The sequence below is a fragment of the Anomalospiza imberbis genome, chromosome Z (genome assembly GCF_031753505.1).
Source record: "Anomalospiza imberbis isolate Cuckoo-Finch-1a 21T00152 chromosome Z, ASM3175350v1, whole genome shotgun sequence".
Classification (NCBI taxonomy): Eukaryota; Metazoa; Chordata; class Aves; order Passeriformes; family Viduidae; genus Anomalospiza; species Anomalospiza imberbis.
In genome coordinates this window covers 13391940-13401938 of record NC_089721.1, presented here as the reverse complement: position 1 = coordinate 13401938, position 9999 = coordinate 13391940, and the positions used below count along the sequence as shown (strand labels likewise).

The window sequence follows — 9999 nt, the reverse complement described above, 5'->3', positions numbered from 1 at the left end:
CGCGGCGGGGGCGGGGCCCGGGGTCCCGGGGCATGCTGGGAGTTGTAGTCCATTTATGCAGTGTGGCGGGTTCAGCGTGACAGACCGGGTCAGGCTGGAGGGGACTACAGCGGGTCATCTGTTCCAGCCTCCCTGCTCGAGCAGGATCATCCAGAGCACATGGCACGGGATTGTCTCCAGACAGTTCTTCAGTGTCTGCGAAATCAGACTCCCCGGACTCTCTGGGTAATCTGTTCTGGTCACCTGTGCTGCAAAGTTCTTCCTCACGTTCAGGTGGAATTTCCTGCCCATCAGCTCCTGCCCATTGCCTCTTGTCCTGTTGCTCGGCTCCACCGAGCAGAGCGCGGTCCCTGCTCTGGCCCCTCCCTGCAGACACTGACAGACAGGGATGAGGTGCCCTCTCAGTCGTCTCTTCTCAAGGCTGAACCGGGCCGGCTCCGGCAGCCTGTCCTCATAACAGAGATTCTCCAGTCCTTTGATCATCCTTGTTCAGCTCTGTTCCTCTTGCAGATGAAGCATACCTGTGTCTCCCCTTCTTAGATGCATTTTACAGTTGCATTGCAGTGCATTCCTTAGTCTGGCATGCCAGAACATTTTGGAAGACAAGTGTTAGGGCCACGCACCCCCTCACAGGCAGGACTCATACCCACAGGATTCCCTTCATCCCATGTCCCCTCGACTCTGTTACACAGCCACTCTTCCATGCAGCTCGGTAACACCGTGTCACTTTATAATTCAGGTTGAGCTGTACCCAAAATGGGTATCATGAAGTGGTGTCAAAAGCTGAAAAGTCAAAGGTGCAGTACTGCCCAGCAAGTCCACTCTGTGGTGCCCAGCGGTGCCTCTCCAGCTCCTGGTCCCCACAGCTGAGGAAGGAAAGGCCCAGGCAGCAGCTTGCAGCTCCCAAGAGCTCCTGGGCTATTTGGCCGAAGCACTTTAGTGAGACAGCAAGTGCATGGCACTGGCTGGAACCAGCCCTTCTGCCACCCCGCCTGAGCACTGACAACGTGAAACTCAGGTTTCTTTTCTACACTGGAGTCTTCAGGGGACCCCCAGTCATCCAGGTTTCATGTCCTGACACCAGATGAAAATATACCCATCCAAATATAATTTAACTTGTCAGAACAGACAGCATGATCGTCCCTTTGACGGTCTCTACGCTGAAGCTGACAAGAGAAGAGCAGCCTCATGCCGTGGCTCTAATGAGCTTGCCCGTGTTAATTCCTGAAAATTTACTTTTTTATGAACTCCACCCCTCTGCATGGTGCTTATTGCTTAATGGCCTTGTTAACATAACAGTGCTATTGATCTTGTCCCTAGGTCTGCTCAGACAGTTATTTGCAACCTAGGAGTTGCCTGCCACACCCATTCTTGTTTTCTGGTATACAACAGCACATAGGCAATGTTGATGCCTCCTGCATTTAAAAATATGTGAAGGTTTGTTTTAAACTAGTGGAAGTCTAATTTTTAGTGGAAGAACTATATCTCCGATAGTTTATAATCCAAACAGAAATATTGCTAAAGCTATCACTGTAGCAGAGTACAAAACAAGAATTAAAATTTTCCATTCCAGCACCTTCTACCTGTCCAGTGTTGGTGGCTTGCTTGTTTTTGATTAATGTATGGTTTGTTCTGACCATTTTCTTTTTTCCTCATGGCATTTTCCACTGTATTTTTTTTCCTATGGGTTCCTCCATCTAGTTTTACTGTGAGGTTAGGCTGAAGGTTTTAAATGAACAGTTCATACTTGGTCCTAATAGCTTTTCAAGTATAAAATTACATGGACTAAGCCGTAACTCTTATGTTCTCCTTTTCCTCTCTCAGAGATGGGTGTGTCATTTCCCCACCACTACCTCCAAGACTTCCAAGAGCTACGTTAAAAAACAATGCAATTTAGTTTTAGTAAGTCTGGAAACTGCCTAAATTTTTATTTACATAAGGAAGACTATGTTAAGCAAACATCTAAAGGATCTTTATCAATATCTCTAGTTCAACCTGTATTAGCCATTTATATGCCTCAAAATTACCTATGTTTTTTCCTTTTCCAGAATCACCTCGATGACACTAAAGAATCCTGTAATAATTAAAATAACATGGTACATCTTCTGGACATAACATTTAGCTGAGTTTGGGAAAATTACTGAAGTGCAGGTGTTCTCTTCTAGCTCCAGCCTCTCACAGCAGCATTGAAAAGGGCTGAGAGCATCTGTCCAGGCTGAGCATTGTAAGCCTCTCCCAGGGGGAGCTGTGAAGTACCAAACAGCCAAAAATGACTACTAAACTAATAGTAGAAAATTGTGAATCACATATTTCCCTTCTTTAATAAATGAAACAGCTCTTTGTCTGAGGAAATGTAGGAATTAATAAACTGGAGATGTGAAATCAAGAATTCAGGAGGCCTGCTTGTTTGCAGCGTTGAGTATATTACTATTGCCCAAAAGCAGGTGATTCAGAAAATAAATGAAGGCCGAAAGGGACCATTAGCTCATCTAGTGCAAGGCCATGCACCTGGCAGCCTCTGACCTACATCCAGCGTGCTGGACGGTTCTGACTGGCTCCCAAAATGGTTTTGAAAGCTCCTTAGTGCACTCATAACACACCCAGATCTCCCACATCAAAACCAAATTATTCACCAGGTAGAATACAGGTAGCTGCAATGTGGCCTGTTCTGGTCTCTTCTATTAGAAAAATTCTTACGAAATCAACTGCTCATTCCTGTAGTGTTGTCAATCATTTACAAGAAATCTCTGTATCAGACGAGTCAGTACATCTCCCTTGCACAGTGACTTGTTCTGTGCATGGGAAGGCTTTACTGTCATGCCTAGAGCAAGCCAGATGTGTGCTGTTATGCAAGAGGAAAACATTTCTGTGGGGCCCCTTTGATAGGTACGCCGAGGGCAATAATATGAGTGTTTAAAAAGTTTTAAAGGAAAATAAACATGGATTGTGCTTCTGACAGAAAGCTGTTCTGTTAATCCTCCTTATTTCTTTATTATTTCCAAAGTGAAGGGAAGATATAAGGAGTTAAGAAGTCACTTTGTAGACAATAAAATAAAAATAAAATAAATAAAATAAAAACAAAATTGAATGCTTGAAAGCTGTAATGTGTAGAATTGTAGATTGATGTCAAAAATATTTAAACCTTAGTCCTGTGACACAAACATGTCAGCCTGTTCCTTTGTTGTCTTTCTATTTTCAGAGGAAATGTCCAGCTAGGACAGGACGTGCATTTGTATCTATTCAGTATTATCTGCTAATGTACAAGCTCCATACCAAGTCTTATCTACTGTTTACAAGTTTCATATTTTTGTGACCACAGAAACAGCAGCTGACTAGTGAAGTCAGAGAGATCAGTATCGGTTGAACACTGCAAGCGATGGTAGTTGAAGTCTAGTTGTTATCTAAATATTTTCTTTTATATAATGTTAAATATCTGGAGGAAGGAGCAAGTCCAGAAACTTACTGTCCCTCAGTTTCATAAACTGTAGTGATTTGGATTCTGCAGGATTACAAGAAGCATACCTAAAGAAATAAGATATAAAGTACTTAGCTATTTTTTTTTCTTTTGATCCCATAATATAGAATCATACATATAAATATAAAATGGGTTGAATTGGAAGATCGTTTCCCAGTATAAATTTAGCAGACTTCGTCTAGGTCAGTACTGTCTGGAAAACCTCTTGAAGAAAATGTCTGTTCAAAAGTTATCTGTGTTTATTGTTAAAATACATATGCACTGGGCAGTTTTTTGCATGGGTATACATTGTGCATCATGAGTAGAAATAACATACATAGAAATTATAATTACAGATTTCATATATTTTGTTAGTACCTCTTCAGATGTGACCCAAATGTTTCACAGCCAAATATTTAACCTCATTTGCAAAAGTATTTTTGTTTTCTGGAGTTTTGATAAGCAACAGTGGACATAGCACATCAGGACATGAGATGTGGTGGCTTTTCTCAAGTTTTTTCACAATCCATGAAAATCTAGAGAGTCTGAAAGGGGTTAAAGGTAAATTGTAAGAAGTTTTGACCTAGCCCACAATTATACTTCCATGTATTATACATACAGCAACGCTAACAGATAATTTTAGAGTACTCCTCTTTCAGGTCAGCTAATCATCCTACAAAAATGTAGACCTATTAATCATATTATTGCTGTGTGAAATTATGTTTGGCTGATACAGGCATAAAATGTTCACTGAAAACTTTATTCCAGAACCTGGAGACAATCAAGGAGTCATTCCACATGCAATTAAGATAAGACTAAGAGCAATAAAAAGTTGGAAAGCTGGGCAACCTAGAATTTTTCCTCTTTTCTAGAAGAATATTGTTTTCCCTTCAAGAACTTTTTTTCATTCTGGCACAGCCTTCCATCTATCAAGTGCATCTTCTATCTGTGCAAGACAATGTGTGCTCTGTGTCACATTGACCAGGACTGTGCTGATTATAATGTGAGTACTCACTTTGTAGACTTGCAGGTGGAGCAGCTACCAAAGCACATGTGCTACTGGAAGACCACCCAGCTTCTGTCTGTTGTGTCACTTCAATTCTTAATGTCAGCCTCACACATGATCCACACTGGAAGCCTCAAACAGTGCTGAGCTGCTGACTGCATAATGATTTGCCTAAACAGTGGAGACTGAAGTCCTGCGTTGGCTTCAGGACAACTGAAATTCTTCACTGTCCTTTAGTTTTGTACTTTGTAACTTACATAGGCAAACAGATGTGTAAGGAATTTAAAAAGTTAACAACATTTACAAACAAGAAGCCTTTGTAAAAAGGGGAATACAATTCAAGAGCATTTATTGTTAATTATTACTTCGTGCAGTTATGGGATCATTTTTGCATTTTGTTTTCTGGTCTGTCTCTCTTCCTGAGTGCCTGTTAGCTGAAGAGAATGTTCAGCAACATTACCGCCATGATTCTAAATCATTACAAAATTTTTTTCACTTCAGGGTCACATTCTGTTTCCTTTTTTTTTTTTTTTGAGCTCTTACAGGAAATCTGGCAAGGATTATGATGCAGGATCAGCAGAAAAAAAACCCTATTTAGGTGTTTTTTTTTTTGGTGTTGTGGTTTTTTGGGTGTGGTTTTGTTTTTTTTTTTTTTTTTTTTGTGTTTTTGTTTTTTCCTGTCAAGAAAAAGGTCAGAAAATTCCAGCTTGCAGTTTAATGGGCTGGATAAAATGCTGATGGTCAAACACACATGTGGGATGCAGACTCTGGGCTCTATGGGGGATACTACACCTCCTTAAATACAGTCCTTAAGACTGTTATGTGCCTGATATGTAAATAATAATTAGTAAATAATATAAGGCATACATTAATAATATTATTAATATCTTCCCGCCAAGAGGCAGACATTAAAAAATTAAACTAGAGGTCAGGTAGAGGTGAGGATTTACCAAAGTGAAATGCCAACCTGGGACTCGTCTCTGCTGTAGTTCTACATGAACCCTTACAAATGAGCATTCATGCAAACCCCCACTGACTGAAGAGCTATTGAGGCATTCTGATGGCTTGTTTCTTGATGGGACCAGGACTTACCTTTCGAGTTCCACAGGTTTAGCCAATGCTTTTGGAATGGAATGAGGAGACACAAAAGTGGGTGTTAGTGCCTTTAATTAGACAACATCATATGGAGCCTGTCCAGTGTGAATTCTCAGATGAGCCAAGAACAAGAAGTCCGTCCAAATACATATGAACGTAAGAAATCATGGTAATTTTGTAAAAACAACCAACAGTGCTGCTTGAATTTTGCAGGGCAGATTTTCCCATATTTTTGCTATTTGTAGTGATATGTAGTAGTATGATGGCTTGTGCAGATAACTTCCAAACGTGTCCTCAGACAAAATATCCTCAAATCTTCTCTTACTTCTCTTTCTTTCAAACACTTAGTTATTTCCTCTTCACTGCATTCTGCATCCTTTTTTTTGGAATGCAGTTGCAGTTCTACTACTCTGATTTTGCCTTTTCCAAAGACTGGGAATCCAAAGCTGTAAGGAGAACAGGAAGACTACCAATATCAAGGTACAGCTATTATATTTGTTGGATATAGTGTCTCTGGTCTTTGCTGGCCCATTATCAATGCTATACAGAAGTAATATTTTATATTAAATTTACTTTGCCTTCATTGTTACTTTCAACAACTGCATCTCTGGAAAGTAAAATACAGGACTATAATAGCAGAAGATTGAGGACTTATACATATTTCAGCCAAAATACACAAAAATAACTTTATGTTAGTTAATAAATGTGAAATTTTCATGAGATAGGAAAAACTTGGAAACCTTCTGGAAGTGCTAAATGCATCAATATTAGAGTATATAATAGAATAACAGAATTATAGAAGGGTTTGAGTTGGAGGGGACCTTAAAGATCATCTAGTCCACTCACTTTCATTAAGTCAGGCTACCATCTAACTTAAACCTCTTTCCCCTTCCCTCTTTCAGTTTAAAACCATTTCCCCTCGCCCTGTCACTACCTGCCCATGTAAAAAGTCCCCCTCTCTCTCTTTTTTTCAGCACCTTTTAGGTACTGAAAGATGTCAGTGAGGTGTCCTTGAAGCCTTCTCTTTTTCACCCCAACTCTTTCAGCCTATCTTTGCTGCTGAGGTGCTCCAGCCTTCTCAGCATCTTTATGGCCTCCTCTGACCCTGCTATTTGAAAAGAAGTATCATCAGCAATCAACTGTCAATATCATGTTTTTGAAGCCATCAGTATTTTCGTTTGTCAGATTCCATTCCATCTAAGACAACCTCCATCTTGCACTCAGATGAACCTGCCCATAAATGCTCCTAACATCTCTTGCAGACCATAATGTACAAAGCCACTTCTGTATGACCAGGAAAAGAGAGCAACACAGAGCAACAAAGAGAAATTTAACCAAAAACACATAATCCATTTGTTAATCACAGTTCAACAATTCTTGAAGGAGGATTTTTTTATATACAAACATCTCTTGTTCATTAGCTGGGACCAGTTTTCACTTCAGTTTTAATGTATTTCACAACAGATAAGCAAAGGACAGACTTGAACTTCCCATCAGGCTAACTGTATATGGTCACTGAATCCCATGTACTGGGCTGTCTTAACTTCCATTCTGTGGCTAGGGTTCAGTGCAGTGAACTGTGCCTGCATGACCTATTGTAAATCATCAACTTGCTTGTACAGGTATTTCTGGTGAGAAGCGTTTAAATGTAGTCACCTAGAATGAACCACTGTGAATTTAGCTGATGAATCATTTTCCTCCACATCTCCTGAGAAGATTTATTGTGTATAAAGTGTTTAATAGGAATTTTATGTATTGCTGATGGTACTTCTGAGGTTTTGATTACAGTTACACTCTCTTGGAGGCCTGATCTGTTAATGTAAAGAGAAATGTCTGAATGCAGTATAATAGAGAGGTTTTTTTAACTTTCTGTGTGTTCATTGGTCCAGGTCCCTAACCATTTTATGTGTTCACTCAGTGAATTGCATTGGAGAGCTTAAAGCTGCCTGCTAAATTCCTGGTGCAACTGCATCATTCCCAAAGAAGGATGATCATTGTGTGGGATATGAGATCTGTACAGATACCCTGTTTTGGGCACTGCATGATGACGTTTACTTCCTTGGTTTACTATGCCAAGCAACAGGAGCCTCAGCAGGGTCACACCTAACTGAAGGAATTTTCAGTTTTCCTCTGTGGATCACAGGACTGCCAAGTATTACTAAATACACTGGTAAAAATACAAAAATGTTGAAGATTTCCTACAGCTATGATCTTCCGAACCACCTCTTGGGTATCGTCAGCAAATTTTTTCTTCTTTCAAATGATAAAAGGACCACTGGTTTTAAGCTCACTCCAGTGACTTGGAGAATTTGTGGACTGATAAAATTATTGCACGATAAATACAGAAAGTAAACAGAGCCTGTAAGGAACTCAGAACAGATGTAGGTACTCAGCAACTAGTGTCTGTTTGCCTTTGTAATCTGTGCAATTATTGTAATTGAGGACGCATCTGATAACGTTTCCCTTCCTACTTACAGTGTGCTACAAATAGATTCAAGCAGAGAAAGGTACTTCATTATTGTAATGGAATTTCCAAGGAGAAAACCCAAACATTTTGCTAGATCAGGCCTCCTTTAAGTCTCATTTTATTTATAAGTGGACAATTGCATGTATCAGCTAGTCTTTTGTTCACTGAAACAATCTTTAGGCCTACATCAGAGGATGTCAGCTTTAGTTCCTTCCTTTGAATTCTGAGAAGTGTGCATTTAGTTACCTTATGCTACAATTTACTTTAGTTCTGTGTATCTTTTTGCCCTTCACTTAAGTGACCCTTTTTTAACAGCATTTATTAATGTTTATTCTGGATAAACTGATGGAAATTTCTTTATATAAGCATTATGTAACTCTAACAGCCTTCTGCTATTGCAATATTTTCCACTATAAAGTATGAGTAACTACCCTGAGTTGACACAGTTGTCAGAGAAGACAGAGAAGAACCAGTAAACAATTAAGATTTGCAAGTGGACTTTGAATACTGTGTTTATGACATCCTTCAGTCACAAGAGCAAAACAGACACTAAAGTCCTAAGGCCTCACAATAGGGTTCATGCTGAATCTGTGTTCTGCCCCCATCCTTGCATTATTTGCACGTTACAAATCTCCTCAGCAGGCGTTACCAGAATGTAATTTCTGACAGCCACAATTCTTTGTCCTTTGGGATTGTGGCATTGTGTTAGGGACTTTTATTTAATTTTGGTTTTTCTTTTCCCAAGAAGTATCTACATTACCAATCAAGGTAACAGAAACAACAAATGACATTTCTGTGCTCTGATGCTTTGAGAAGTTTGGAACATGTCAGAAAAGGGAAAAGTTTATGTTCAATAAGAAAGGAAGGTGGCTGTTCTTTCCACCAGAACTATTAGCCTCCCCAGAGAAGAAAGAAAGTGAATAGAAACAGGATGATCATTAAAAAAATTATTGTTTCAAACTGAGGGCTTGTCCAAATTAAAGTTCATAACTTGCCTCCTGCCGTGATATTGGACCAAACTCAACAACTAAGAAAATATTTGCAGCGGAAAGCAAAAATTAATATTTAAGATGATTGTTTCTTTACAAGCTATAGACAATGGGCTACAGAAGCCTATGAACAGAAAGGGGATTAATGTAAGAAATGGAATGGTCAGACTCCTAGACTGTTAATTTGACAATTATTAACAGATTTATCTATGTTCATAAAAACATCCCATGGAAGCGGATTTTTTTTCCACTCAGAAACAGTAATGCTTCAGAACAAAGTTATAGCATATTTATTTTATACATTTCTAAACCAAATTAATTACATCTATCTTAATCCACAACCAAGATTATAATATTTCCTGCCACTTGCTGTAAGACAGAGGAACTTTTTTCCTCAATAATATGGAGGCAGAGTAATGATCTAAGGTAGGGTGAATGTTAAAAAGTAAGATGCTTATGGCTTATTGCTGTGAACACAGTTGAAATAATCTTAATATTATAAGAGTTATAATAAATAGAATAATAATAATACATATAATCATATTCATTTTCACAGGGATAATTACTAGCAACAGGTGCTTCTCATCTCTCAGTAAGGATTCTTAGGCTCTGCAGGTGTCTCTGCATACTGTAAGGGAAGAAATACTGACTTTTCCATAGTGACCACTGTCCATTTCCATCCTCAGTGTGATTTCCACAGCAAAGTACTTGCTTTATACGACAGCTGCTTCAGCTCAGTTTACTCTGCCTGAACTCTTGAGTTCTTCAGTACTTGTGAGCTGCATGTCACAGCAGTACTCAGGGGTATTACCTATAGTTTATAGGTTCAGCACTTGTTAATCAAACCTTGTCCACATCCTCTCTACAAAGAAAAGGAAAAGGAAATGGAGAAGGAGTATTGCTCTTCCTTTGAGAGTGTCTCCACCTGTGTTGCTATAATTGGCAAGAGAACAACTGTCAGGCACCACTGAGCTGCATTACTTGTATT

The 9999-nt window shown here is 39.4% G+C and overlaps 2 long non-coding RNA genes across 2 annotated transcripts; both read left to right on the top strand.

The window, feature by feature from the left end:
• The first annotated feature begins 88 nt into the window (after positions 1 to 88).
• On the top strand, positions 89 to 2389 carry LOC137464724 (uncharacterized). Its single transcript, XR_010994385.1, has 3 exons — positions 89 to 225; positions 1825 to 1902; positions 2049 to 2389. It is a non-coding gene; the product is annotated as an uncharacterized lncRNA (long non-coding RNA).
• Positions 2390 to 5178: 2789 nt separating this feature from the next.
• LOC137464725 (uncharacterized) lies at positions 5179 to 8769 on the top strand. Its single transcript, XR_010994386.1, has 2 exons — positions 5179 to 6035; positions 6530 to 8769. It is a non-coding gene; the product is annotated as an uncharacterized lncRNA (long non-coding RNA).
• The last annotated feature ends 1230 nt before the right edge of the window (positions 8770 to 9999 follow it).